Below are 15,504 nucleotides of genomic sequence, written 5' to 3'. Positions count from 1 at the left end.
ATAGATTATGCAGATGATTGAAACATACAGACCACACATAGTGAACAAGATAGTGAGATGGAATTTGCCTATGCCAGGGTGGTTTAAGTGTAACTTAGATAGTGCTTCTAGAGGCAATCCAGGGCCAAGCTCAGGGCTAACCTGGAACTCTGCATTCATAAAAGAATGCAGCAAGTACAGGTCAGTACAAAACCACAGTACTGGTAGGTACCATAGGCCTACTAAGTATAGCTAACATAATCCAGACAATAAAGCAAGATAGGCAGATAAATCAACAAGTATAAGTCAAACACAATCACAACCAAGTACACGTCATCACCTAGGTGGAAGCATCTAAACCCAAGTGTGCCAAGTCTCAATATATACAATCCGAACCCAACAACACAAGTAAATCACCAGATCATCACAGTATAAGCCATGATGCAATGCAATGCAATAATGTATGAATGCAATGCAGCGTTGTGTACACATGTACTCCGGACGGAAGTATCGACGTCTCGGTAGAAAAACCCATGGAGGACCCGCGAAGTCCATCTACTCACTCAATCTACGATTTCGGGAAAACCATTGGATATCAGACTCTCACTCCACTCAATCCACAATTCCGGGATGACCATCGGATATCGGACTCTCACATCACTCTCATGCAAACTGAGCCTAGCTCATCACAGTATTTCCTCAAGTATCATCAAAACAATATATCATGAAGGATTAGAGTGCGTGCAATGTTGAGTCTACATCAATAATCAGATCAATATCACAAGTACCAAGCATGGGTACACTAACAGTATCATGAAAGACCACACAAGTCATATAGATTATTATCCTCGTATCAATATCAACAAGTACCACAATATCATGAACAAGATATATCAATAGTATCCAATATCTACTATTACCACATGGCAATAAGCCAACAACAATAGAACAAATCAAGTCACAACACAACGGGGCCCAACCTAAGACAATATCCAACCCAACTTCATACCTGAAGATTTACATGCTTTCTCTAACTATATCATCTAACTATATGCTTCGCTACACGAAGTCTCACTAAAGGTAAGCCATAACCTACCTGGATGGCCGAACAACAATAGCACCAACAATCACTTCTTAGCCGTACCCTTTTGCTGAGCCTCAAGATCAAGAGGGTCTACGCATATTCGTACTCTAGGTTAGAACTCATGAAGATCAATACCTATATAGCTAACATTCAAATTATGTCAAAACCAACCCTAGAATTTGGGAAAACGGGTCCACAAGGTCAAAACGGGAAATTTAGGGGTAAAATATCCAATTAAACACTAGGTGATCAAAACCATCAACTAATTGCTAAATTAACTCAAGGATTCATCTAATTTTGAAATCCAAGCAAAACCCCCAATTTTGGTTATAAACCCTAACTCTTAAATTTAAGAATCCAACACTAATAATAGAATATATATGATTAGAAACCTTAGATAAATCATAATCTAGCATAAACCCAATCAATTTCATCATTTAGAAGCCTAGATAGAATATCCACTAAACCCAATTTTAATCTTACATTACTAAGGAACTAATAAGGAAAGAGGGATTCTAAGATGATTAGGAATAATGAATTAGCAAAGGGATTAGAAGGACTTACCACCAAGAATCTTCTCCAAGAATCCTCTAGAATGGTTCCCAAGAGCTCAAATTTCGGAATGGTAATAAATGATAGACTTAAGAGATTTTAATGCACACTTAATGAAATAACCAGGTCCGATACCAATACAGCGGCTACGGGACAGCTACAACGGCACCGCCCCGACATCTACTTAGACTGCTACACCGCGGAAAATTTCGCGCAACCAAGAATTTAGATGGCTTGGTACAAGCTTAGAGAAGAGTAAAGTCATACAAGGATTAGGGATGAAGATTATATGATCTGAGTATAAGAATATATATTTATATATATATATATATATATATATATATATATATGTATGACATTTGGAGACCATATGGGGTGAATCGGTTCATATGTTACTTGACGAAAAGCCCTCGTTACTGTGAGCTAAGTGGGGCCCCCACACCGGTGTTTTATAAAGGACATCTGAAAGATTATATGAGTATTTCATGGGAAGTTGAGCAAGTCTTAAGAAGGACCCTTAAGCCAAATATGGGCATAAGCCCTCCAAAGGGATGATGTAAGGAAATGTTTCCGGACGATCTGACTTGAAGAGGCCAAAACGCCATTATAAGTTTGGAATTTGGAAAAACACCAAGAATGAAAGTTGTAGATAATTGAATTACATTTCCAACCACAGGTCGTGGTCTCTCATACGATATCGGGATCATACGTTATGCACGTTTTAAGATTGGCTGTCTGGGCAGAAAATTAACCCTGCGTGAACGCGCCAAAAGGTGGCGCGAACGGGCAGGGCAGGACCTTGTAACTCAGCGCGAATGCGCCACGTAGCAGTGCGATAGCGCTGAGCAAATTTTAAGTCGGTCCAGGCAGAACCTGGACCGTTATAAAAACCGGTTGCCCCCTCATTTTTTCAGGCCAAACACTCCCAAACCCTCTCTATTATTCTGGAAAATTCCCCAACATTCCAAACATCAACTTTTAAGCCAAAACCAGGTATAATTCCCAAATTCCGGTCCAAACGGCGTATAGTTGCGACTACAAAATCGTATAGCGGCGCGTTGTGGCTTAAGCTCAAGGTGGAGAAGTAAAGATATAGTGATATTATCAAGATAAAGGTATGAATCTCTTGTTCTTAATGTGAATCTTAGTTTATTTACGGAGATAAAGCTGTTAAAAAGTTATAAAATAATTTTGTGGTGAGAATGTGGGACAAATACCATATGGGATGTTTATGAAGTATTTTGGTATCAGAAATATTATGGTTAATGTTGGTATTGTTGTTATTGTTGTTGGTTGCTGAGTTGGAATTTCGGGCTAAGCATATAAACAGAGGAGATGCTGCCGAAATTTCGGCAGAATTTAGAAAGACGTATTTAAAGGCTTAGGATAAGTGTATAACAACGGGTCTAATCATAGTATGAATGGTCTTATATGTAAACTTGCGGGATCGGACGGATAAGCGTAGATAGTTGGAGGCTGAACAGGTATGTTAAGGCTCGTCCCTTTCTTTCAAAGACATAATTCCTATGTTATGATTCCATAAATGTTTCCATAACCGCCTTGTCTTCAAAAGATATAAGTTATGACTCTTAAAGATTCTTATAATGCTAAATGAAAAATGTTTTATAAGTACTGTGACGATGATGATGATTCTCTTCAAGAAATTCTGAAGCTATGATTTGAGAGCATTATGAGATTATTGAGCCATTCCATGAATCTCTTGATGTTACTTATTGTTAGTCATTCGTTTCTTCAAGGTGAGATATAGCGATGATAATGATTTAATTTTCAGTGCTACCTAAGTTCATGATTCTCGAGATTCTCGTGACATCATCGATTTCATCTTACGATGGTTGACCCGTCAAGGAATGATATGGTGATAATGGTAATGCTAATGATGATGTTGATTTCATTTATGTATTTTTATGTGTATATATGTATGTGTTCATTGCATCCCACTGATCACCTAGGGATAACACCGAGCCTACATGGCCGGGTAAGATAACACCGAGCCTACATGGCCAGGTAAGATAACACCGCGCCTATATGGCCGGGTAAGATAACCCCATGTAAGACACTATATATATATATACATATATGTTACCACGCCTTAACGGCCAGACGATATAGTTTATATGGATATATATGGAATTTTTTTTAAAAAAGCTAAGCATGCACGACATTCGCCTTAAAGGGCATTTAGGGGCACAGGTTGACCTCTTTTATATTACTTTATCTTCATACGTTCATTATATTATTTTCCATGTTCGGTATCTCTTACTATGTTACTATTCATGCCGTACATACTCAGTACATTACTCGTACTGACGTCCCTTCTTGTGGGCACTGCGTTCATGCCTGCAGGATCAGATAGCCAGCCAGTAGGACCTTCCCTCAGCGGCAGTCAGTACGCTCCATTGATCCGGAGCTTCAGCTCTTTTAGGTATGCTATCTTGTTATGTACGTATATGGGTATGGCAGGGCTTTGTCCTGTCCTTCCTACAGTTTATACTCCATAGAGGTCTGTAGATAGTGATATGTAGTCGGGATATTATGTAGCCTCGTCGGCGCTTGTTTTGTTATACAGCACATGTAGTGGCCTAATCGGTTTGCGTTGTTACTTTCAGTATTTATGCTTATGTGTATGTGTTGGCCGTGAGTTCTCGATACGGTGTCTCTTGTGTTGATTGTTCGGGAGACTGTATAGCTCAGTTAGAGATTGTGTATGGGCCCAGAATAGTCCGTGCGAAGTAAACGCAAGCATAGGAGTGCTTGGCCAGCAGTGGTCGGGTACTCGTCACGGCTCATCGGTTTGGGTCGTTACAAAAGTGGTATCAGAGCAGTTCGTCCTTGGGATTGTCTACAGACCGTGTCCGGTAGAGGCCTGTTTATGGGTGTGAAGCCGGCCACACTTATAAACGGGAGGCTGCGGAGCATTTAGGAACCATTGACCTTTCCTTCTGTCTCAGATCGTGCGATAGGGCTAGAGACTAGGAAAGATTGCTTCTGACTTCTTTTCATGTAGGTAGGTGTAGACTGACGAAAGATGAAGAGATCAATCTCGGGCAGTGGGGGTGCTAAGAAGGCCCTCAGAGTAGATCCCGGACTTCAGGCTCCGGGACCGAGCGGGACGAGCCTCAGTTATTCTATTGAGACGGATCCCTCGGAGGACCCAACGACGATTCCTCTAGAATTTTTGGCTTCCAGGGAGGAGGACCCCTCAGGGGGCAGCTATGAAACGGATCCATCTAAGTATTCATCTGGGACATTGGAGGAGGAGATCCCCTGGGCTGTGCCAGCTGCTCCTATAGTGGAGCACTACGTCAGACCAGCTACTCCGGTGAGTGTTACGGATTACTCTATCCCTCTATCCTGGCCGTCGGTAAACCAGGAGTTGCCCGATTATCTATATCCTTCAGACTCAAATGAGATAGATAATGAAGGCCAGACGAGCAGATGGTGGGTGGACGATGATGAAGAGCATACTTCACCTTATAGACCACCAGATCAGACTAGAGACCGATCGACTACCGGTATATGAGACTTTATTGGAACTTCCTATGTATGTGCATTTGCTGTAGATTATTACTTAGTAGCGGCGAGCGAAAATCCTAAAGGGACCGATAACAAAGTATTTATAAGTAACTACAATCAAGGTGTTTTTGCCACCATAGGGAATCTTGAAATTTGGGATGAAAGGTAGTCATACATACAGATGAAAGGTGAATATCGAGCAAAATATTATTCGTATAGGCGGAAGAATAAATGATCTTTTCCAATTTAGAGGAAGATGCATTATGGGAATGTTGTGGAGCCGTTCAAAACTTTAACTTACTCTAGGGTATGTGACGAAGGTCACGCGGTGAGGTTTATGCGATCATACTAGCATTAACGCACCGGATTTCATCAGAGTTTCAAGTTTAAGCGTGCTGGAGAGAGAGAAATATTAGGATGGGTAACCCCCTGGGAAGTGTACTAAGAGTCCAACGAATGTGAACATAAGAGACAGATGAGAAACAGGAGTAGCTTAAGGGAAAATTAGAGTATGCGGAGTGGCTACTAACCCTAAAAAGTCACGAAGAAGGAGGCGGACTAGACCGACAAAAAGAAGGAAGACGTATCACAACTCTAGAATTGGGATAAGTTCGAATAGTGTTTGGAAACACTTTGTACGCGAGGCGTTAGAAAATATATTCGTATGCACATGATACCCCATGTGTGGCCGCATCAACGGGCATGTGTATCCCAGCAACCGACGTTGCGGTATATCGAAGGAAGGCACTACTCGAATAGGGTAACAAAGTTCAAGTGAAGAAAATGGTACAAATGGTACAATGTAAGTTGATGTTATTTTTACTACAGGTTAGAGTTGAAAAGTCCTAATGCGATAACATCAGGGAAAGGAAGAAAATGAGCATATAGAAAGTAAAGGGATAAGAATTTCTTGAGAAATAGGGAGTAAAAAATGAGAGTGAGTGAAGCTTCCAAGAGAAACGACGGGCAAGGCAAGGGACTATTTGGATAAAATTTGAAAGCAGGTATGAGAAAGGAATAGGGTATGGTAGCACGGACAAGAAATGTATGTACAGGATTAGGAGAACGAATATTGGTAAAGGGGACTGGGAAGATAGTGACCACAACTAGGAATGTGAAGTAAGAGAAAGAACGATCAGGCCTTACAACGATGCTAAGAGATTTCCAGCTCCGGAGAAGTATATAAAGGGATAAATGTGTAGTCATATTGACATGGTTGCCTCGGAGATGGAGAAGTTTTCCTAAAAGGTGACTTAAGAATAGAACAGATTTGCACGTTTAAAGGAATGTTTCACGAACTTCAGGGTCAATACTGTAAATAACAAGAGGAGAAGGGCGCTCGAGGAGGAAGGAACCTAAGGAAGTGAAGGACGAAAGTAGGGAGAGCATTTAGAAGTAAAGTAACTAGAAATATTTAACCATGGGAGTAAGAAGGATACTTTAATGATTTGGCTGTGGGAAACCGATCAATCATCGAGATAAGAACAAGGATGATGGGGCGACACAAATGATTAGAAAATTAATGACATGGGACAAGAATTCCTGTAAAGACCGAGAAATTTGATCATAGAGGAAATAGAATGAAATGCGAGGAACGTGCATGGGAGGCAACCCGGCCGTAACATTAAAAGATGGATGGAAGGGCATGGAGTATGAATTAGCTGTGGCGGCAGGAAGGAGAAGAAAGAAGAGAGTATATTTGTAAGGATTCCATGACATGAACAACAAATAGTGGAACACTGGAAGAACTACAACGCATAGATAGGATGTAACTAAATAGACAAGGAAAATTTCGAATAAGTGAGCTAAGTTAATGAAAGGACTGATAGCAAAAGTGGAAGAGTGTAGCATATTAACTCTCAATGATATATTGTCGATGTAAAGAGAAATCGGAAACTCAGAGTAAGAAGGATTTCAGTAATAATAGTCGTGGAGGAAGACTAGAGATAAAAAGACGAAGTGTCTCCGTAGAAGGTTTTGATGGATTCCATTGCCCTCATTACCCTGTTGATTCAGTCACAAAAGGTAGAAGTAGAAGGAATTTAAGGAAGGCAGTGAGAATGGATCTGTAATGTATAAGCGCTACGTTTAAATGCAAAGCCCCGATTAGCAGAAAGGAAAATAAGTTAAACTATACGATGAAGGAACTCCGGCCTTAAGACGATCGTGAAGGGCGGCAGATAAGTATTGAAGACGCTGAATACTCGAAGGTTATTAGTGTATAAGGACCTCCTAAAAAGGGGAGAAGAGCATATTAGATTTGAAAGGAATTATGACGTTCTCAAGCTCTGGAAGAAGAAATTTATTGGTTCGAGGCCAAGCATGGGACGTATTGGCATACCAAGAAGGTACTAGTAAGAAGCATAAATAAATTGAAAATAAGTATGCCATGAGGTAGGTATAGAAAGGAAGTACGGAAAACAGCACAAAATAGCACTTCACGCCGACACGAGCTACAATATTTCTGGACCATGGTTGGAATCCCTCGTATCGGGAGTAATTTCGCCGTACCCAAGTATGCAACGACATATCCTAAAGGGTAATATAGAGAGCAAGAAAGGTTTCCAAGCCAAATTCACAAAGGATGACGGACAGGATGATGAATCCAAGGATGACAACAAAAATGGGATTTTATCACCGGAAGGGATAACAATTGTAGAAAAAGGAACAACGATTGGTAGTTTGGTAATTTTCGAAGAAAGGAAGAACGCTGCTCTTATGAATGGAAAGAGAGTCGTACCACCGGCTATTAGAAAACGTCTCATGGATCACTAATTATACTGACCATGAGAGCATATACTATGGAATTATATGAACCATCAACGTAAAGTTATGCCTAGCTATAATTGTAAGAAGGCCACACTAGAAGCCCAACAAGGAATAACGACTGACAAAGTGATCACTGATACAAGGAAATTGAAGATAAACATACTTGTGTTGCAAGAGGGTCATAATGGAAGAATTGCCGCAGTCCTATGCTTCTGGGATTGTATTGCTAGATGTGAGGGAAGGAAGTTAAAGAAAAAGTTGTGGCAGGAGCTCAACGATATTGTGAACTATGAAATTAGTTTGAACTCAGATTATGAGTTTCCATAAGTGTAACTGTACTGCGAAGGATAATAAATGGTGAGGAACCATTATGTATATACGTATGTTGAATATTGATATAACTTATACATGAGGACAAAGAAGTGAAAGAAGCTGACTGAAGACAATAAAAGAGTTAAGGAAGAATGAGAAGAGACTTACCCAATTTATAGTTTAAGCACGTAGTAATCATACCCCAAATGAATAATAACCATTCTACGGAATCAAAGATGGTGTCGTGGGTTGGCAATACTGCAACATTCGAGGACGAATGTTTCTAAGGGGGGAAGGATGTTACACCCCGAAAATGTTTGCGTTGCCAAGAATTGTAGACGGCTTGTGGGCTAAGTGGGGCCCACACACTGGTGTTTTATAAAGGACATATGAAAGATTATATGAATAGTTCATGGGAAGTTGAGCAAGTCTTAAGAAGGACCCTTAAGCCAAATATGGGCATAAGCCCTCCAAAGGGATGATGTAAGGAAATGTTTCCGGACGATCTGACTTGAAGAGGCCAAAGCGCCATTATAAGTTTGGAATTTTGGAAAAACACCACAGAATGAAAGTTGTAGATAATTGAATTAGCTTTCCAACCACAGGTCGTGGGCCCTCATACGATATCAGGATCATATGTTATGCGCGTTATAAGATTGACTTTCTAGGCCGAAAATTAACCCTGCGCGAACGCGTCAGAAGGTGGTGCGAACGCGCAGGGCAGGACCTTGTAACTCAACGCGAACGCTCCACGTGGCAGCGCCATCGCATTGAACAAATTTTAAGTCGGTCTAGGTTCAAACAAGGGGTTGCCACCTCGTTTTTTAAGACCTAACACACCCAAAACCCTCTTTATTCTTCTGGAAAATTGCCCAACATTCCAAACATTAACTTTTAAGCCAAAACCAGGTATAATTCCAAAATTCCGGTTCAGACGGCGTATAGTTGCGACTACAAAATCGTATAGTGGCGCGTTGTGGCTTAAGCTCAAGGTGGAAAAGTAAAGATATAATGATATTACAGAGAGAAAGGTATGAATCTCTTGTTCTTAACGTGAATCTTGGTTTATTTACGGAGATGAAGCTGTTAAAAAGTTACAAAATAATTTTGTGGTGAGAATATGGGACGAATACCATATGGGATGTTTATGAAGTATTTTGGTATTGGAAATATTATGGTTAATGTTGGTATTGTTGTTGTTGTTGTTGGTTGTTAAGTTGAAATTTTGGGCTAGGCATATAAACAGTGGAGATGCTGCCGAAATTTCGACAGATTTTAGAAAGACGTATTTAAAGGCTTAGGATAAGTATATAACAACGGGCCTAATCATAGTATGAATGGTCTTATATGTAGACTTGCGGGATCGGACAGATAAGTATAGATAGTTGGAGGCTGAACAGGTATGTTAAGGCTCGTCCCTTTCTTTCAAAGGCATGATTCCTATGTTATGATTCTATAAATGTTTCCATAGCCGCCTTGTCTTTAAAAGCTAGAAGTTATGACTCTTAAAGATTCGTATGATGTTAAATGAAAAATGCTCTATAAGTACTGTGACGATGATAATGATTCTCTTCTAGAAACTCCAAAGCTATGATTTGAGAGCATTATGAGATTATTGAGCCATTTCATGAATCTCTTGATCTTACTTATTGTTGATGGTCTCACCTCATGTCATTCATTCCTTCGAGGTGAGATATAGCGATGATAACAATTTTATTTTCAGTGCTACCTAAGTTCAAGATTCACGAGACTCCCGTGACATCGTCTATTTGATCTTACGATGGTTGACCCTTCAAGGAATGATATGGTGATAATGGTAATGCTAATGATGATGTTGATTTCATTTATGTATTTTTACGTGTATGTATGTATGTGTGCGTTGCAGGTATGATGCTATGTGTATATATATTACCACGCCTTATCGGCCAGACGATATAGTATATATGGATATATATGGAAAAGTTTTTTTTTTTTTTTTAAAAAGCTCAGCATGCACGACATTTGCCTTAATTGTCATTCCGGCACAGGTTGAACTCTTTTATATTACTTTATCTTCCTACGTTCATTATAATATTTTCCATATTCGGTATCTCTTACTATGTTACTATTCATGCCTTACATACTCAGTACATTGCTCATACTGATGTCCCTTCTTGTGGACGCTGCGTTCATTCCCGCAGGATCAGATAGCCAGCCAGGTGATCCACAACAGTAGGACCTCCCCTCAGCGGCAGTCAGTACGCTCCATTGATCCGGAGCTTCAGCCCTTTTTGGTATGCTATCTTGTTATGTACGTATATGGGTATGACAGGGCCTTGTCCTGTCCTTTCTACAGTTTGTACTCCATAGAGGTCTGTAGACAGTGATATGTAGTTGGGATATTATACATCCTCGTCGGCGCTTATTTTGTTGTACAGCACATGTTGCAGCCTAATCAGTTTGCATTGTTACTTTCAGTATTTATGCTTATGTGTATGTGCTGGCCGTGAGTTATCGATACGGTGTCTCTTGTGTTGATTGTTCGGGAGACAGTATAGCTCAGTTACAGATTGTGTATGGGCCCAGAATAGTCAGTGAGAAGTAAATGCAAGCATAGGAGTGCTTGGCCAGCAGTGGTCGGGTACTCTTCACGGCTCATCGGTTTGGGTCGTGACATAGACCGTCGGGACGGTCAGGCTATAACAGAGCTTGGCCGCTCCAGCGGCATGGCAACCTCTATAGCGGTGCCGCTGGTACGACACTGGTACCAGCAGTGCGACACTGGTGCCGCCAGTGCGACACTAGTGCCGTCATGGCGGGCACCAGTACCAGATTTCCTAAAATAGTCTCAACTCATTCCCGAAATCCCGACTAATACCCGAGGCCATCTGCTCACAAACCACATAGACAGACACATATAAAAACACGCTACAAATGTACTCGTGGCCTCGGAATTCCCAACAGAGGTCTCGTTGATCGAGTCAATCCCCGATACCTCAATTCCAACTTCCCAACCCATGTTCCAAAATGCATCCGAGTGCATTGGGAACCGAACCAAATATACACACAAGTTCTAAAAGACCATCCGGACCTCTTGAAATCGACAAATGTTTGAAGAACGTCCGTTTACCCAAAAGTCAACTTTGAGTCAACTCTTTTTCGCTTTAAGCCCAAATTTTACAAAAAGTCATCCGAATCAAATCTAGGCACCTCTAGAAGTGTGTCAATGATCTCCTCGTGTCAAAAGTTAGCTAACCAAGCTCAAAAAGGGGTGAAAGTGCCGGAAAGACTATAACGACCAAACGGGTCGTTACATCAGATACCAATTAAACCATCGCTCGTCCTCGAGCGAAGAAAGGAAATAAGCGGGGAAATACCTGAATCAGTGAACAACTGGGGATATCGGCTTCGCATGTCGGACTCAGTCTCCTAAGTAGCCTCCTCAACAGGACGATACTTCCCTTGTATCTTTATAGAAGCAATCTCCTTCGACCTGAACTTTTAAACCTGCCTATCCAAGATTGCAATAGGTTCCTCCTCGTAGGTCAAATTATCATCAACTAAGATTGAGTCCTAACGAAAAATGTAGGTACCGTCGACATGGTACTTCTTCAGCATAGAAACATGAAAAACTAAATGAACTACCGCAAAACCTCGCAGGAAGGCTAACTCATAAGCAACATCGCCCACACGGTCAACATTCTCAAATAGGCCAATATACCTGGGGCTCAAGTTGCCCCTCTTCCCAAACCTCATTACACCCTTCATGGGTGAAACATTCAATAGAACCTGGTCACCAAAAGCAAACTCTAGGTCTCAGACCTTCCGATCCGCATACATCTTTTGTCGACTCTGAGCTGCCAAAAGCTTGGCCTGAATAACTCTCACTCTATCAAGGGACTCTCTCAACAGATCTGTACCCCAAGGTCGAACCTCGAACCCATCAAACCAGCCAACCGGAGATCTACATATCCTACCATATATAGCCTCAAAAGGCACCATGCCAATACTCGAATGATAACTATTGTTGTACGCAAACTCTGACAATGGTAAGTGTTGTTCCTAATGACCACCAAAATTAATGAAACAAGATCTGAACATGTACTCGGGCACCTGAATGGTATGCTCGGACTAGCCATCGGCCTGGGGATGAAAACCTGTACTGAGATCCATTCGGGTACCTAACTTCTCATGAAAAGCCCTCCAGATTCGAGAAGTGAAGATAGTACCCTGATCAGATAGTGGAAGCTCATAATATCCTGAATGTACAACTTGACTAACTTCTTTGCTGTATAAGAAATCTGAACTAGAATAGAGCGGACTTAGTCAACCGATCAACTATTACCCAAATCGAATCAGAGTTGCCCAGGGTCTTCGGAAGACCCACAACAAAATTCATGACAATCGTCTCCCACTACTACTCAGGAATGGGCATCCTCTGAAGTACACCACCTGGTCGCTGATGCTCATACTTAACTTGCTAACAATTCCCACACTTAGGCATGAAATCAACTATATCTCTTTCCATCCGACGCCACCAATAGTGATGCCTCAAATCATGATACATCTTAGTCGCCTCCACATGAATGGAATATCAAGAGCTATGAGCCTCAGATAAGATCAACTTAATCAAATCACCAACACGAGGAACGCACAAGCATCCCTTAATCCTCAAAATGCCCTCAGAATCAATCACGGCCTTCTTGACCTCTCCCTTCAAAACTCTATCTCGAATCTTGCTCAACTGAGCATCCTCAAACTGATGAGTCCTGATCTGATCCAATAAAGATGACCTCGCCTCTACACAAGCCAAAACCCTGCGTGGGGCTGAAATATCAAGGCGAACGAAACTGTTGGTCAGAGTCTGAACCTCCTAGGACAATGGACGCTCGAAAACAATCAGACGAGCTAAACTTCCCATACTTACTGCCTTGCGACTCAAGGCATCGGTCGCAACATTGGCTTTCTCGGGATGATAAAGAATAGAGCTATCATAGTCCTTTAGAAGCTCCATCCATCGGCGCTGCCTGTAATTAAGATCTCTCTGGGTAGACACATGCTGAAGGCTACGGCGATCGGTGAAAACCTCACAATGGACACCATACAAATAATGCCTCCAAATCTTCAAAACAAAGACCACGACCAATAACTCCAAATCATGGGTAGGGTAATTCTTCTCATAAATCTTCAACTGACGGGAGACATAAGCTATCACACTACCCTCTTACATCAATACAACACCCAAAACGATACAGGATGCATCACAGTAGACCACGAAATCCTTACCCTCCACGGGTAATGCAAAGATCGGGGCTGAAGTTAAAAGAAGCTTGAGCTTTCGAAAGCTCTCCTCACAATCATCGGACCACTGGAAGGGAATATCTTTCTGAATCAATCTGGTCAAAGATGAAGCAATAGCAGCAAACCCTTTACAAAGCGACGGTAGTAGCTGGCTAACCTACCACAAACCTCGGTAACAGTAGTGGGCCTCGCCCAACCCCTCACAACCTCAATCTTCTGTGGGTCAACCATTATCCCATCCTTAGACACATATGGCCGAAGAATGCTACAGACTCCAACCAAAACTCACACTTCAAAAACTTAGCAAACAAGCAATGCTTCTTCAACAACCCAAGAATAGTACGAAGATGGCACTCATACTCCTCTCTACTCTTGGATTACACCAAGATATCATCAATAAACACAATCACGAAGGAGTCAAGGAATGGCCTAAATATGTCATTAATTAAATTCATAAATGCAGTAGGGGAATTGGTAAGCCCAAAATACATCACCAGAAACTCAAAATGCCCATATCTCATCCAAAAGGCTGTCTTCGGAATATCCTCAACCCCGATCCTCAACTAGTGATAGCCTACACGCAAGTCAATCTTCAAAAACACTAAAGCGCCCTGAAGCTGATCAAATATGTCATCAATACGAGGTATAGGACACTTGTTCCGAATAGTAACCTTGTTCAGCTAGCGACAATTAATGCACATCCTCACAGTTCCATCTTTCTTCTTCAGAAATGACACAGAACCAAGGGGAGACGCTCGGTCTAATGATACCCTTTCTTAATAGATCCTGTAACTGCTTCTTAAGCTCTCTTAACTCGACAGGTGCCATCCGATATAGCGAAATAGAAAAAGGACGAGTGCCCGGATCCAAGTCAATGCAGAAATCAATGTCGCAATCAGGTGGCATACCCGGCAGATCCGACGGGAATACCTCTGCGAAATCGCTCACAATAGGAATGGACTCAAGAGGTGGAGATGCAACAGTCGTGTCACGCACATGGGCCAGATAAGAAAAACACCCTTTGTTGACTAACTTCTTCGCCTGAATGAAGGAAATGATCTTCTTCAGAGCGAGGCTAGGAGTACCCCTCCACTCAAATCTAGGAATTCCTAGTAACTGTCTTGGCGTGACAGTCCAGGATCGCGTGATAAGGAGAAAGCCAGGACATACCCAAGATAATATCAAAGTCCACTACATCAAGAATCATCAAATCTACCCAAGTGTCATACCCCATAAAGTAACCAAACACGACCGATAAACTCAATCCACGACAACAGAATCTTCAACCGGAGTAGACACATGAATAGGTATATCTATTATCACGACCCAGCCTGCCTTGACTGACACTCATCCTAACTCCTAGTGGGCGAACCAACACGTAAGCCATCTATTCATTTAAGTCCATTTTTATATTAACCATTCACGCACAAGATAAATAAAGTTAAGTCATGCCATAAAATAATGAAGTAAATGTGGAAGTCCTAACTATTACAATGCCAAAATCAAAAAGTCACCGTACAAGGACACTAATCCAAAACATGTCTAAGGAATGTAAGGTGTCTACATAAATAACCAACAATGTCTGGAATAGAAATAAACATCATAAAAGAAGATCTTCGGGCTTCCTGGCATGGATAGAAGCTCACCCTAAATCTGTAAGCAAATGGCCTCAACGCTAGATATGAGGTCGGGTAGCAGTCTCTGGATCACCATCTGCACTCAAAAGAATGCAACAATATAGTATTAGTACAAACATTATGTACCGGTATATATCATAGGCCGACTAAGATTAGTATCATGCATACATCATAGAATCAATAAAATAGACAAGCCAGCCAACAACACATAATCTGTTATATCCCGTAATTTTGCACATTTGGATAAATTGAAATAATTATGACTAGTAAGAGATAAGGCAATATTTTGATCTTATTACACATATAAGTTCATGAAAAATATTGATGCGGAAATATTGAGGAAGGCTAAGGGCAAAA

The sequence above is a fragment of the Lycium barbarum genome, chromosome 4 (genome assembly GCF_019175385.1).
Source record: "Lycium barbarum isolate Lr01 chromosome 4, ASM1917538v2, whole genome shotgun sequence".
Classification (NCBI taxonomy): Eukaryota; Viridiplantae; Streptophyta; class Magnoliopsida; order Solanales; family Solanaceae; genus Lycium; species Lycium barbarum.
Note: the sequence above shows the minus strand (reverse complement) of the source record.